The 16,108-nt window shown below is 42.3% G+C and overlaps 1 non-coding gene and 2 pseudogenes across 1 annotated transcript; 2 read left to right on the top strand and 1 right to left on the bottom strand.

Annotated features, from left to right (window-relative positions):
- The first annotated feature begins 1,687 nt into the window (after positions 1–1,687).
- Positions 1,688–3,618, top strand: LOC111879158 (CCA tRNA nucleotidyltransferase, mitochondrial-like; annotated as a pseudogene).
- An 11,341-nt stretch (positions 3,619–14,959) lies between these two features.
- TRNAS-UGA (transfer RNA serine (anticodon UGA)) lies at positions 14,960–15,042 on the top strand. The gene has a single exon. It is a non-coding gene; the product is annotated as a tRNA-Ser (tRNA).
- Positions 15,043–15,273: 231 nt separating this feature from the next.
- On the bottom strand, positions 15,274–15,863 carry LOC122197554 (photosystem II CP43 reaction center protein-like; annotated as a pseudogene).
- Positions 15,864–16,108: the final 245 nt, after the last annotated feature.

The raw sequence follows: 16,108 nt of genomic DNA, 5'->3' as shown, positions 1-16,108 counted from the left end.
TTGCTGTAATCACAAACCAACAGATTTATTTCAAACAATTCTAACTAAATAATGTTCATTATGGTAGATCAGGCAGTTTTATTTACGCATATTAAATTTGATAACAATTTCACAAATTTAAACACAAGTATTCTGAACATAATTCAAACAAAAGATTACCCATTTGATCAAAACTAATTTGCAACTTCCGGGTCTAGATTGAAAATCAAGAGTTTGAAGTGTATACAATTAAAATCCAGTTTTCGTCTAGATAATATTTGAACTATGACAAAATTATAAAAAAGAGCAAGTATATGATCCTTCATGACATGTACAACAACGATTTTTATATTTAATTTTTTTTAAGGTTCAGTGTTAAATACTATGATGAACAAAATTATAATTTGTTTTTCAAAATGAATATATATATATATATATATATATATATATATATATATATATATATATATATATATATATATATATATATAAAGAAAAACGAAATATCTATAATATGTTAAATTATAATTTGCTTTTAACTTTTAAGTATAAAAATATGAGAAAATTACAAAAATAATCTAATCATTTAACTACTTTGTGGAAAATAGCCGAAAAAAAATCAAATTACAAAAATAACCACCAAAATCACAGATGGACTCAGTCCATTTGTGATTTTGCGTCCATCTGTTATTTCCTCTTTTTCAGGGGTATAAAGCGTAATTTTTTTTTTCATTTTTCAAACCTTGTGTTGAAGATGTTTTAAACAAATTTTCTAAAGATTTTTATTAGAGAGGTTTTAAACAAATTTGCTAAAATCGTAGATGAGCTTAATCCATCTGTGATTTTCATGGCTATATTTGTAATTTGAGGGTTTTTTTTAACAATTTTCCACAAAATAATTAAAAGATTAAGCTATATTTGTAATTTTCTGATTTTCTCAAAAGAATATTCAAAATTGATATTAAAACTTGTTGTACAGTTAAGTTCCTAAAACTTTGACTGCAAATGTGCAATAAGTAAAAAAGTAAAAAGAAGAAACACCTTAGTAAATTGTAACTCTCTAGTCTACAGTAAGTTAGTAACTCCTGCTTCACTTTCGCCCATCTCCGGTCCTCTCTTCGGAGAATCTCAATCTGAAGATTACAGGTGCATTAATCACTTTGTCTACATTCATATCTAATTGATTCTTTTTACAGATTTTACTCATAAGCATTCGATTGAGTCATCTAGTTGCTTAATCTCACTCGGTTTTTGCACAATTAGGGTTTCATGCTGTTATTTTTGTTGTTTGTATGTTTAGGTCGAATTTGGTTGCTTTTCCATGATAAATGTTATGTTGCTAGTGGGTTCATATGATTCTTTTTTAATCTTCATCACAACAAAACTGAAAAATAGAAAAAGACAAATTCAATCTAACTTTTTAAAGTTTTTATAAGAAATAACAAAAAAAATTTAGAATGACCCATATAGCCAACAAAATCTCAAAAGGCATCTGACCTTTGCGATTTCCGACCATTTGCAATTTCCTCTGACTCAATCTTATCTATGATTTCTCCTATTATTTTGCCTCTTTACAAATGTCTAATGCATAACATTATGTATTAGACACTATTGTGAAAAACAAAGATAAGTGGGATTGTACAAGTGCTTGTGTATAGACATTTATACAATCTCACTCTAGAAGAGGAAATCATACAGGAAATCGTAAATGGGGTCTGCGATTTCATCATGCCAAAATTGCAAAACCAGATTTCCTTTTGTGCTTTTGATGAAATCGTTGTCCAAATGACGAAACCCAGCCCATAAAGGCCCAACTGCAATTTCAATGACTATATGGGTCACTTTTTAAAATTTTTTGGCTATTTCTTGGAAAATATTTAGGGAATTTGACTAGATTTGTCTTTTTCTCACAACAAAATCGTGCACACTAGTTATTGATTTTGTTGAAAATCCTAATCCACTAGCTAAAACAAATTATTTTGTGTTAGCCCTCTATCATCATCGAGAATTTTTTTTTGGCCATTTCATCATTTAATCAATGTATTTTTGCAGCCATGTTCATAGCTAAATTAGTGAGAAAGTAACGCAATTAAGTTGGTTTAATGGATCTTCTTTGACCACATCCTTTACAGGGTAGTTGATGCAGGACAATCATGAAGACAAATGGAACATTACCTGTCATAGTGAAGGAAACCATTGATCTAAACGATAAAGAAAAATAGATACTCGATCGATTGCATAAAGTTATTGCTCATTTCAATCTTGAAACAAAGCTTCGTGTTGTAGGTGGATGGGTACGTGATAAACTTTTAGGAAAAGAATGTTACGATATCGATATTGCTCTTGATAACATGTTAGGAAGAGAGTTTTGTGAAAAGATAAACGAGTATTTAGTCTCCACAGGTGAAGAAACACAAGGATTTGATGTTATTCAAAGCAGTCCGGATAAATCCAAGCATTTGGAAACAACAAGAATGAGTTTATTCCATGTCTGGATTGATTTCGTGCACTTGAGATCCGAAGATTGCAATTTGCAATTCGGATCACCAGAAGAAGATGCATATAGAAGGGATCTTACAATCAACACCTTGTTTTACAACATCCATACATGTTTAGTTGAAGATTTCACAAAAAGAGGGTTGGATGATTTGAAATTTGGGAAAATCGTGACACCATTGCCACCAAAAGTGACGTTTTTGGATGATCCATTGAGGGTTCTTAGAGCAATTCGTTTTAGTACAAGGTTTGGTTTTGAAATGTTGGAAGAGTTAAAAGTTGCAGCTTTAGACAATGATGTGAAATCCGCAATTTTGGGTAAAGTTAGTAGAGAACGAATTGCCTTTGAGATTGATCTTATGGTAAACGGGAATCAACCTACTAAAGCATTAACTTACATTTATGATTTAGGGTTGTTTTCGATTGTCTTCACACCACCTACAAATCACAAGCCTTTAATTTTAGAAGAACATGAGAAAAGTTGTGTTGAGAATATGGATTTGGCATGGAGACAATTTCATGAAGTGGGATGTAGTTTTACATATAAACAAAGGAGGCTTTATTTGTATGCGTCTTTGTTTCTTCCAATTAGGAACATTGTTTATATAGATAACAAAGACAAAAAGGTATCCGTTGTGAATTATATATTAAAAAATCCTTTAAAGTTGAAAGCCAGTGATGCAAATGATGTTATGAGGTTGGACGATGGAGTCGAGAAGTTTTTGTGTTTGATTCCATTCGTGTTATCCAATGAAGATATGAATAAAAATGATTTGAAAATTGATTTGATTGAAGTTCCTGTGAAATTGAAATCAAGGATCTTGTTGGGTTTGGTTTTGAGGGAAATGAAAGATTTGTGGAGGGTTGCATTGATGCTTTCGAGTATTGTAGGGGGAGAAGTGGAGAAAAGGAAGGAAGTGTTTATGGAGGTTGAAAAAGAAATATTGAAATTAGGGTTGGATAAAGTATAGGAAGTCAAATCGTTTGGTTGATGGGAATGATATAATGAGACATTTGGAGCTTGAAAAAGGTGGGCCCGTTGTTAAAAAATGGTTGCGAAATCTTCGATAATGGCAACTTGCTTATCCTTATGGAAGTGTGGAGGAATATTTTGTTTGGATGAAGAACCAAATGGAGATGTAGATTGCTATTTAGATTTTTAATCTAGAAATACAAAGCATGTTGGTATATATTAGAATTGAAATAGGAAAACATTGTCTATGTAAATGCTTGGGACTCACAAGAAGTAAATTTTTATGTTGATGATGATATTGATTGTGTGGGAAAAAGTGATCATGATTTTATATTTGATTTTTTGACATTTTAAAGTGATTATCTTGATAAAATTTGATCCCACATACTCAAAATTTGTAACGCCCCGTCTCTGGTATGTTGTTTTCGTGGCTTTTATTTAGAAGTTTTATTGAGGGACTCGGCGAGTCTATGGCCTGACTCGTCGAGTAGGGTCGAGTTTTCGTGCACGTGTTAGTTGGCGACTCGGCGAGTCCATATTCGGGACTCGGCGAGTCTGTCTGCCTGGAAGAAACCCTAAATCCCCGGGATGCTCACTATTTAAGCAATGCTTTGTGCCCCAAACCCGCCTCCTTCACCCTCAGAGAGCTGTGAGAAAACCCTAATCCATCCCTTATTTGCTTTAAGTGCTTTTGTGTGGATTTTGAAGGCTTGAAGAAGAAGAAGAAGAAAGGAGCAAAGAGAAGAGGTGTGGAGTAAAGATCCAAGGGCAAAATCAGAGTTCATTGAGGTATTTCTCGGATTCCTTCTGTTTTATGCTTTAGATCTTCATTAGAACTCTTCTAGGGCTAGTTTGATGAATTTTCTAAGCCCTATAGTTGTATGGATGCCTTTATGGGACGAGATATCCCTAGATCTGTTCATTTAGGAGTTGTAGAGCCCATATCTGTTGCCTTTTTGGAGATGCCTTGCATAAGAACCCTAGATCTAGCCTTTATTATGCTTTTTGAGCCTTATTATCTTCTTGGTCGCTTTTGGGCACGTAAAGATAGAATCTTTACGTGCTAATCGAGTTAAGGAAGCCCAGATCTATAAGTTTCAACCGCTGGATTCAAGCAGAATCGAGTTTAGAGTAGCTGCATGGCTATGACTCGGCGAGTCGGAAGAACGACTCGGCGAGTCAAGTCGCGAGTCCTGTTTTTCCCCTTTTTTGAGTGATGACGAGTGGAAGCCTGTGAGTAGTAGAGTGGACTCAGTGAGTTGGAGAGCAGACTCAGTAATGGAGGGACTCGACGAGTTGTTCATACAACTCGGCGAGTCCAAGGCAATCTTCTTAGCTCAAGAACAACTCGTCGAGTTGTTCATGTGACTCGGCGAGTCGGATGAAGATTGTCTGAGTTCTTGGATCGAGAGAGTACTCGTCGATTCGATGCCATACTCGACGAGTAGCCACGAGTATGGTTGAGAAGTGAGACTAGAGACTCGGCAAGTTGGCGGCCCAACTCGGCGAGTCAGGTCAATTGTGGGTTGACTTTGACCGAGAGAGTTGTCTTTGACCAAGGGTAAAAGAGTCATTTTACCCCAGTGCAGTGTTTAGCATTTGATTGAGTGTGTTTATGGACTTGTAGCCGGGGAGATACCGGAGCAGCAGCAGTTAGCTTCCAGAGTCATTCACACAGCAGCCAGTTCACGAGGTGAGTCTCCTTTCAGTAGGAACGGGTCTACGGCCACAATGCCGGCCCGATTAGTTAGCAGTAGTCCCGGACTTTGGTCCGATGCAGTAGTTAGAGTGCTTGATGTCTTTGTGATTCAAGCATGTTTGTGTTATGTGTTTCGGACTCTGTTCCGATGCAGTATGCAGTATATGTGATTATAATAGTTGGTATGTGTTATGCTATGCCATGATCAGCCAGTTCCGGACTTCGGTCCGATGCAGGGGACAAGGTCCCAGTCAGTTCCGGACTTCGGTCCGATGCAGTCAGTTCCGGACTTCAGTCCTATGCAGTTAGTTCCGGACTCTGGTCCGATGCAGGGGACAAGGTCCCAGTCAGTTCCGGACTTCGGTCCGATGCAGCTAGTTCCAGACTTCGGTCTGATGCAGTGGGCAAGGCCCAATATGTGCTTTATATGTATTGTATGGTATGTGGTAGTTTGGGGGAGCTCACTAAGCTTCGTGCTTACAGTTTCAGTTTTGGTTTCAGGTACTTCCGCAAGCAAAGGGAAGAGCTCGGGATGATGGCATCGCACACACCACAACTTCAGTTTTGTCCTGGGAGTTGATTTAGTTTTCTTGATATGTTTGAATAACAGTTGTGATACAGTTTTTCTCACAGTATTTTATTATGGTTTTCGAAACACGCAACATATGGTTTTATTATGTGATACTCAGTCTCGTGCTTTTGTTATAATAAAAATCGAAATTTTTGGGTGGTATTTTTGGGTTGTTTCAAGTTGGTATCAGAGCCTTGGTTTGAGGGATTCAGATACACCTCCGGGTGCATCCGAACTCAAACTAAGGGAAAGATAAAAAGATTTTCAAAAAGAAAAATGTTTTCGAATGAGATTTTGAAAAGCACTTAGAAGGAAAAGAATTTTTAAACAAGATAAGGGTGTGGTACATGCGATCAGCCGAGCTCAAGTAAGTACTCCCAAATTACCAATACAAGCTTATTATTATGATTAATTGTTCTAGTAGAACAACATGCTAGTATAGGACTAAGGATCTAGGAGGATGCCTTATGTGCCTGCTATATGTGTTACAGCTTTCTGAGAATTGCATGCTAGTATTGAGTAGACAGCAGTAGGATAGCCTGTTTAGGTTATGCCTGGTAGCGCGAGCTTAGCATTGTATGCTAGAGTAGCTTCTCGTTATGAGAATAGTTTTGCCTGAGTATGTTTCTTTTATCCGAATGCTGCTTGCTTTGTGCTTTGTGGGACTCTGAGTGGTGGGAGTTAGCCATTAGGTGAATACGTCGCATCACATGTGATCAGGGTTGAATAATCTCAGAGTGCTGGATTTGGCCCTATTGCGCAGCTCTTGTCTGAGTCCAACCGTTGTAGGGACGAGTCTTTTACTCGAAGGATTATCCGAGCCTCATTGCATGTGATGGTATTCAGGTGGTGGCTAATTAGCATTTACAAGGAGGCCTTCAGCAGCTGAGGACTGGTTTGAGTGGAGTCAGAGATTTCCCTAGGGCAAGCCTAGGATGAGAGTAGAAGAGATCAGTAGTAGTAGAAGTGACTTGGTGGAGTCAAGGCAGTTCTTGAGGAAAGTACGGATAGATGTGGAAGGTAGTATGGGCCCGTACTACTGAAAGCAGAGGATCCGTACTCGAATTCAAGGAAGGCCAAGACAAGACCAGAAAGCTAGTAGTAGTATCAATGATCCCTTGAGATATTTCAGTTTTCTGATGTTGCTATGATGTGTTTCAGAATGGTGGTTTTGCGTCCGAGGACAGCAACCGGCAGTGGAGGTGCCGGGGAGGGATCAGGATCAGGCTCGGGGGACGAGCGCATGGATGAGCAGACCAGAGAGTTTCTTTCTTCAGAGATTACTCGTATCATTTTAGAGCAGACTCTTGTGATCTTCGGTTCGATCAAGGAGGGTATCCTAGAGCTGATGGATGAGAGATTGGGCACCTTCCGTGCTGAGGTGGCGGCCATGATGGGGTCACGTACACTTACCTTCAGGGAGTTCAGGGCATGTGGAGCTCCAGACTATCATGGGGCGCGGGACCCCATAGCGAGTACTAGATGGTTGGCGGATGTGGCCAACGCATTCCGCACTAGCAGGTGTCCCGAGGGGGACAAGGTCAGATTGGCGTCCTGTCTTCTGAAGGACAGGGCACAGGATTGGTGGGAGGAGGTCGGACATACCATTGGAGATGATGCAGCGTTGGATGCCATGACCTGGGTTGATTTCTCTACCAGGTTCAGGGCGGAGTTTGCACCAGTTATTGAGGTGCAACAGTTAGCCAGAGAGTTTCAGGACCTCACCCAGACTACAGAGACCGTGGCGGAGATCACCGCCAAGTTCAGGGAGAGGGCTCTTCTTGTTCCTCAGTATGCGATCGATGAGGAAATAAAGAAGGCCCGTTATCATGAGATGTTGCGGAGCGATATCCGTCAGTTTGTGAGCCGGTCCAGCTGTAAAACGCTGGATGACATGATTGCTAGGGCTCGGGAGAGAGAGATTGATCTCGAGATGGAGAAGAAGAGGAAACCGGAGGCGGTTTCGGGTACAGGCAGTTCGGGCAAAAAGCCCAAGGTTTCTGATCACAGATCCAGGAGTCAGCAGAGCCACGGTCGATGTGGCAAGTGTGGGAGATTACACGATGGGGTGTGCAAGGCAGGGAGTTTCGGTTGCTACAAGTGCGGTCGGACTGGGCATTTGAGCAGGGATCGTACGGCCCTTGCTACTGCCGTTGCAGCATCAGATCTGATTTGCTTTCAGTGCAATCAGAGGAGACATAAAAAGTCCCAGTGTCCGAGTTTAGCTGCAGTAGGGAAGGTGGCTGCACCTGCCCCTGCTACTTTGAGGATTACAGATGGCCGACAGGGCCGAGCCGAGACGCCAGTGGCGAAGAGTAGGGCATTTCAGATGACAGCAGAGGAGGCGCGAGCGACTCCTGATGTGGTGACGGGTATGTATCTTCCCTTCATCTCTTTATTATTATTGATTGATTATTGCTTATGATTGTATGTTTTATATAGGGTCGTTCTCTGTGAACGGCATTTCTGCTATGGTATTATTCGATTTGGGGGCTACCCGATCATTCGTATCGCTTGCGCTTAGCAAGAGATTTAGCAGAGCTCCAGGGGAGCTGGATTGTCCATTAGAGGTTGAGATAGCAGATGACAGGACCATGAGGGTCGGCAGAGTGCATAGAGGGTGTTCTCTTCAGTTGTTTGATGAGCAGTTTTCGGTGGACCTGGTTCCTATTCCCCTGCGAGGGAATAAGGTTATTGTGGGCATGGATTGGCTAAGCCCCAATGGGGAGGTGATTGATTGTGAGCTTCAGCTAGTGAGGGTTCGCACTCCCAGTGGGGGAGAGTTAGTGATTCAGGGCGAGAGGCCACAGCGCGGACCGACCTTTTGTTCCGCCGCATGGGCGAGGCGCTATTTTCAGCAGGGTTGCGCTGGTTATGTAGCTTATGTCTTGGATGCCCGGGAGAAGGGCAAGGCGACAGTTGATGATGTTCTGATAGTGCGAGACTTCCCGGATGTATTTTTCAAGGATTTACCAGGAATACCTCCTGAGAGGCAGGTTGAGTTTGGGATCGACCTGATTCCTGGTGCGGCTCCGATAGCCAAGGCACCGTATCGCCTAGCTCCCCCTGAGATGCAGGAGTTGTCTACGCAGCTTTAGGAGCTGCTAGACAAAGGTTTCATTCGGCCGAGCAGTTCGCCTTGGGGAGCGCCGATCCTGTTTGTGAGGAAGAAGGATGGGTCGCATCGTATGTGTATAGATTACCGGGAGTTGAATAAGGTAATGGTGAAGAACCGTTACCCACTTCCGAAGATAGATGATTTGTTTGACCAGCTTCAGGGAGCGTCTTGGTTCTCCAAGATCGATCTACACTCCGGGTATCATCAGATGCGGGTTAGGGATGAGGATGTGCAGAAGACTGCTTTCAGGACCAGGTATGGTCATTATGAGTTTGTGGTGATGCCATTTGGGCTCACCAATGTCCCAGCCGCGTTCATGGATCTCATGAATCGCGTGTGTAGGCCGATGTTGGATCGGTCAGTGATATTATTCATAGATGATATCTTGGTATATTCCAAGACGCAGGAGCAGCACGAGGAGCACCTGAGGGAGGTGCTGGAAGTTTTGAGGAGGGAGAGACTTTTCGCAAAGTTCTCCAAGTGTGAGTTCTGGTTGCGCGAGGTGCAGTTCCTTGGTCTCCTCGTCAACCAGAAGGGTATTTTGGTGGATCCGGCCAAGATAGAGGCCGTGATGCAGTGGGAGGTCCCGAAGTCTCCATCTGAGATTCGGAGCTTCCTAGGGCTGGCAGGGTATTACCGGAGATTCATTCAGGATTTCTCCAAGATAGCAGTGCCGCTCACCCGACTGACCAAGAAGTCGGTGGTATTTCGTTGGGGGCCCGAGCAGCAAGCAGCGTTCGAGACCCTCAGGCAGAGATTGTGCAAGGCTCCGATCCTTACCTTGCCAGAGGGAGTAGAGGACTTTGTAGTCTACTGTGATGCCTCAATCACAGGTATGGGAGCAGTGTTGATGCAGCGAGGCCATGTGATAGCTTACGCCTCGAGGCAGTTGAAGCCTCACGAGGCTAACTATCCTACCCATGATTTAGAACTGGGGGCGGTCGTGTTTGCCCTCAAGATTTGGAGGCATTATCTTTATGGGGTCCGTTGTACTATCTACACGGATCACAAGAGTTTGAGGTACCTTATGGATCAGCCGAGTCTGAACATGAGACAGAGGAGGTGGTTGGATGTGCTGAAGGATTATGATTGTGAGATCCTTTACCATCCAGGGAAGGCCAACGTGGTGGCCGACGCCCTAAGTCGCAAAGTGTCGGCAGCCCCTATCATAGATTTGTGTTTGAGGATGACAGTGATTACTCCGTTGTTGGAACGGATCACGGAGGCTCAGGTCGAGGGCCTCAAGGAGGAGAGGCAAAAGTGTGAAAGGATAGTGGGCCGAGTAGCTTCGTTTGATTATGACAGTCGGGGATTGCTGACACTTCATGGGAGAGTGTGGGTACCGTACTGGGGAGGAGTACGGCAGGTGTTGATGGATGAGGCTCATAAGTCTCGATTTTCTATCCATCCAGGGGCGACGAAGATGTATAGAGATCTTCGACCCGATTATTGGTGGCCCTGCATGAAGCGGGATGTCGCTTGGTATGTTGAGAGGTGCCTGACCTGCAGGAAGGTCAAGGCGGAGCACCAGAGGCCTCACGGCAAAATGCAGCCGTTAGACATTCCCGTGTGGAAATGGGAGGACATCACCATGGATTTTGTCACCAAGCTTCCCAGGACCGCACGAGGAGTAGATTCGATATGGGTAGTAGTGGATCGGTTGAAGAAGAGTGCTTATTTTATCCCGATTCAGGAGAGTATATTGGCAGAAAAGTTAGCCGATATCTATGTGCGGGAGATCGTGGCATGTCATGGAGTGCCGGTATCGGTGGTGTCAGACCGAGATGTCCGTTTTACATCCAGATTCTGGAAGCGGTTTCACGACGAGATGGGTACTCGTCTTCATTTCAGCACCGCTTTCCACCCTCAGACGGAAGGGCAGAGCGAGAGGACGATTCAGACCCTCGAGGACATGCTCAGGGCATGTGTTCTAGACTTCGGTGGCAGTTGGGATACGTATCTTCCGTTAGCGGAATTTTCGTATAACAACAGTTATCATGCGAGCATTAATCGACCTCCCTTTGAGATGCTTTATGGGAGGAAGTGTAGGACCCCGATTTGTTGGGGGCGAGGTCGGTCAGCGAGTCGTTGGGAGCACAGAGGTGGTGCTCAAGACGACCGAGTTGATTCAGCAGGTCCGTAGTAGACTGCAGACTGCGCAGAGTCGGCAGAAGAGCTACGCCGACAGGAGGCGTTCAGACTTGGAATTCCGGGTGGCGATATGGTCCTCCTGAAGGTCTCACCCTGGAAGGGTGTCATCAGGTTTCGGAAGAGGGGCAAGCTGGGCCCCAGGTTCATTGGTCCCTTCAGGGTTTTGGCCCGAGTGGGTCGGGTTGCGTTTCGGTTGGATCTTCCTGCTGAGCTTAGCCAGATCCACAACACTTTCCATGTGTCTCAGTTGAGGAAGTGTTTGGTGGATGAGTCAGCAGTTGTTTCCCTAGAGGATATTCAGGTTGATAGCAGCCTGAACTATATTGAGAGGCCGGTCGCGATTCTGGACCGGAAGACAAAGACCTTGAGAAACAAGGCAATTCTGTTAGTGAAGGTGCAGTGGCAGCACCGGAAGGGGTATGAGTGGACGTGGGAGGCTGAGGAAGAAATGAGAGAGCACTACCTGGAGTTATTTGCAGATTCAGCCGCAGCAGACTTCGAGGACGAAGTCTGAGACAAGTGGGGGAGAATTGTAACGCCCCGTCTCTGGTATGTTGTTTTCGTGGCTTTTATTTAGAAGTTTTATTGAGGGACTCGGCGAGTCTATGGCCTGACTCGTCGAGTAGGGTCGAGTTTTCGTGCACATGTTAGTTGGTGACTCGGCGAGTCCATATTCGGGACTCGGCGAGTCTGCCTGCCTGGAAGAAACCCTAAATCCCCGGGCTGCTCACTATTTAAGCAATGCTTTGTGCCCCAAACCCGCCTCCTTCACCCTCAGAGAGCTGCGAGAAAACCCTAATCCATCCCTTATTTGCTTTAAGTGCTTTTGTGTGGATTTTGAAGGCTTGAAGAAGAAGAAGAAGAAAGGAGCAAAGAGAAGAGGTGTGGAGCAAAGATCCAAGGGAAAAATCAGAGTTCATTGAGGTATTTCTCGGATTCCTTCTGTTTTATGCTTTAGATCTTCATTAGAACTCTTCTAGGGCTAGTTTGATGCATTTTCTAAGCCCTATAGTTGTATGGATGCCTTTATGGGATGAGATATCCCTAGATCTGTTCATTTAGGAGTTGTAGAGCCCGGATCTGTTGCCTTTTTGGAGATGCCTTGCATAAGAACCCTAGATCTAGCCTTTATTATGCTTTTTGAGCCTTATTATCTTCTTGGTCGCTTTTGGGCACGTAAAGATAGAATCTTTACGTGCTAATCGAGTTAAGGAAGCCCAGATCTATAAGTTTCAACCGCTGGATTCAAGCAGAATCGAGTTTAGAGTAGCTGCATGGCTATGACTCGGCGAGTCGGAAGAACGACTCGGCGAGTCAAGTCGCGAGTCCCGTTTTTCCCCTTTTTTGAGTGATGACGAGTGGAAGCCTGTGAGTAGTAGAGTGGACTCAGTGAGTTGGAGAGCAGACTCAGTAATGGAGGGACTCGACGAGTTGTTCATACAACTCGGCAAGTCCAAGGCAATCTTCTTAGCTCAAGAACAACTCGTCGAGTTGTTCATATGACTCGGCGAGTCGGATGAAGATTGTCTGAGTTCTTGGATCGAGAGAGTACTCGTCGATTCGATGCCATACTCAACGAGTAGCCACGAGTAGGGTTGAGAAGTGAGACTAGAGACTCGGCGAGTTGGCGGCCCAACTCGGCGAGTCAGGTCAATTGTGGGTTGACTTTGACCGAGAAAGTTGTCTTTGACCAAGGGTAAAAGAGTCATTTTACCCCAGTGCAGTGTTTAGCATTTGATTGAGTGTGTTTATGGACTTGTAGCCGGGGAGATACCGGAGCAGCAGCAGTTAGCTTCCAGAGCCATTCACACAGCAACCAGTTCACGAGGTGAGTCTCCTTTCAGTAGGAACGGGTCTACGGCCACAATGCCGGCCCGATTAGTTAGCAGTAGTCCCGGACTTTGGTCCGATGCAGTAGTTAGAGTGCTTGATGTCTTTGTGATTCAAGCATGTTTGTGTTATGTGTTTCGGACTCTGTTCCGATGCAGTATGCAGTATATGTGATTATAATAGTTGGTATGTGTTATGCTATGCCATGATCAGCCAGTTCCGGACTTCGGTCCAATGCAGGGGACAAGGTCCCAGTCAGTTCCAGACTTCGGTCCGATGCAGCTAGTTCCAGACTTCGGTCCAATGCAGTCAGTTCCGGACTTCGGTCCTATGCAGTTAGTTCCGGACTCTGGTCCGATGCAGGGGACAAGGTCGCAGTCAGTTCCGGACTTCGGTCTGATGCAGCTAGTTCCAGACTTCGGTCTGATGCAGTGGGCAAGGCCCAATATGTGCTTTATATGTATTGTATGGTATGTGCTAGTTTGGAGGAGCTCACTAAGCTTCGTGCTTACAGTTTCAGTTTTGGTTTCAGGTACTTCCGCAAGCAAAGAGAAGAGCTCGGGATGATGGCATCGCACACACCACAACTTCAGTTTTGTCCTGGGAGTTGATTTAGTTTTCTTGATATGTTTGAATAACAGTTGTGATATAGTTTTTCTCACAGTATTTTATTATGGTTTTCGAAACACGCAGCATATGGTTTTATTATGTGATACTCAGTCTCGTGGTTTTGTTATAATAAAAATCGAAATTTTTAGGTGGTATTTTTGGGTTGTTTCAAAATCCATAATTACGAAATCTTAGATATACACGCAGACAACCAATGGTTTTCGAATCAACATCTAAATGTAGTCCTTCGGGTTCACAAGCATTTATATGGTAATATCCAATATCTGTATCAGTTAGATATGCCAACATGCTTGCAAGTTTATGTGAATGTGAGATGTTTTAAACATTCAAAGATAACGCATAAAATAGCGAGAAAAGAACATAAAAACAGTCGATGAAGATTAAGCATAACAAACAAAGATAAGAAGTAGATTCATCATATACTTGCTCTAATCCATTGTTTTTCTCTTTTTTCTTAGAACAGCTCAAATGATTTTATAAAAACACACTCTAGCACAAAGAGCTAGAGGAACAAACTAATAATTACAGAGATATATACTCATAGTGGGATTTTTAACTCAAGAGTTTTCACTTTATGCTAACTTTATTGTTCCTATTTGCTAACCAATCAAGAAAATAGATAACAATTCGGTCTAAAATCGTACTCTTCCGAAATGAGTTTGGATTGAAGACTGTATTGTTTCAATACCACCACAACACCCATAACGTCACATAGATAATCACCTTCAAAGCTTCCTTCCTCCAACTCGATCCCTTATAAGCCTCAACAAAGTGAATGACATCTAGAAAAGACTGAAACAACGAAAAGGGTAAATCTAGCCACTTGAAAATAGATTTCCTAACTTGGTCAGCGCCTACAGAACACTCAAAGAACACATGGTTGATGGACTCTTGAACATTGTTTTTCAAGATTTGCGTCCTTTGATCACAAATCGCATTGAACAATGTCCATTGAAAATTTCATTTCTTTTGGCCATTTCATCGTACACTTTACGAGCACCATCCAAAAGCTCACATCTCACATACATGTCAATTAGAGTCTTACCCATGGACAATTTAGAAATAAAAATCAATAGACTTGTAAATAAAGAAGAAGTAGAAAAAGAATTTATGCAATCAATAGTGTATTGAATTAATATAAGTCGAATAAAGAACTTCGATTCCTTGTGTCTTACTTGGTATTAGAATTTAGAATTCAAATGAAAACCACCCGATTGTTGGCAAAATTTTTTGATTTTGTGAGGATCAATCAAATAAGGTTTTCATTAGAAAAAGATTCTATAAAAGAAATGATAAATAGATACTAATAGAGCAAGAAAAGAAGGAAATAAAAAAAAACATAATATAGAATGGAATTTGGTTTTTTTATTTTACAAATGGGCATGCTGGATCATATATCTATCCATATATCGGGATAGATAGATTGACCATCACACCCGAGATCTTTGATAGTGGCGGTATCCACTCATATGTTCATGTTCTATTCGGAGGACTAAAATAAAATTGTCTTTCAGAGAGATGGCTGAGTGGTTGAAAGTCCCGGTCTTGAAAACCGGTATAGTTTATTATCGAGGGTTCGAATCCCTCTCTCTCTCTCTCTCATATTTTGCTTGTTAAATAAATTTGTTTCTTTGTTGGATTGGTTTTGATCGGATGGTTTCATTATCATAAAGAAAGGGGAGTGGCTCGGCTATCCCGTGTAGCCAAGCCAGAAAAATGGATTAAATATAAATGAGTTGAAAAAGAAAGAATATTTTTTATGACATGATCCCTATATGTATGAAGGAACTGAAGTGACTCCTAGTTCAAGTCTTTGATCTCCTGTCTCAATTAAGATGGGTCATGGAAAGAACAGGTTCAAAATCATGATCAGTTCCTTTTTCAAATCTTGCTGCATTTGCACGAGCTCTTCCCGCGTGCCACAAATGCCCTACGAAGAAGAAGAATCCTAAAACAAAATGAGAAGTAGCTAACCAACTTCTAGGAGAGACATAATTGACTGCATTGATCTCGGTAGCTACGCCACCCACGGAATTTAAAGAACCTAAAGGAGCATGGGTCATATATTCTGCGGAATGACGTTCTTGCCAAGGTTGTATGTCTTTTTTTAGCCGACTTAAGTCCAACCCATTTGGACCCCTTAGGGGTTCTAACCAAGGAGCACGCAATCCTAAAAACGCATAGTTTCTCCTCCAAAAACTACTTCTCCAGTCGGGGAACACATTAAATATTTACCTAAACCGGTAGGACCTTGAGCAAATCTGACGTTAGCTCCAAGACATTGGTCTCTAACTAGAAAAGTAAATGCTTGAGCTTGAGAAGCTTCTGGTCCAGTGGGTCCGTAAAACTCATATATACTTGGATACTTGTAAAACATGCTGAAGACGAAACTAAAGGTAGGTTCCTTGTTGAACATTGGTGTATGTGATCTTAATCTCCTTTATCTATCTACGTACGTCAAAGAAGGGTTAGGGTCAATTTAGTCAATCCATTATATGCCAAAAAGGGTTTTAAACTTCAGCGGTAATATGGTCAATTTGATCTTTCTTTTTAAATTATAATAATTATAAAATATAATAACTGATTATAAATTATTAAAAAGTGTTTAAATTTTGTTAGCCGTATATGATATTTGTTAAAAGTATTAAAACAATTACAAAC

The sequence above is a fragment of the Lactuca sativa genome, chromosome 4 (genome assembly GCF_002870075.4).
Source record: "Lactuca sativa cultivar Salinas chromosome 4, Lsat_Salinas_v11, whole genome shotgun sequence".
Taxonomy (NCBI): Eukaryota; Viridiplantae; Streptophyta; class Magnoliopsida; order Asterales; family Asteraceae; genus Lactuca; species Lactuca sativa.
This window is presented reverse-complemented; position numbering and strand designations above follow the sequence as displayed.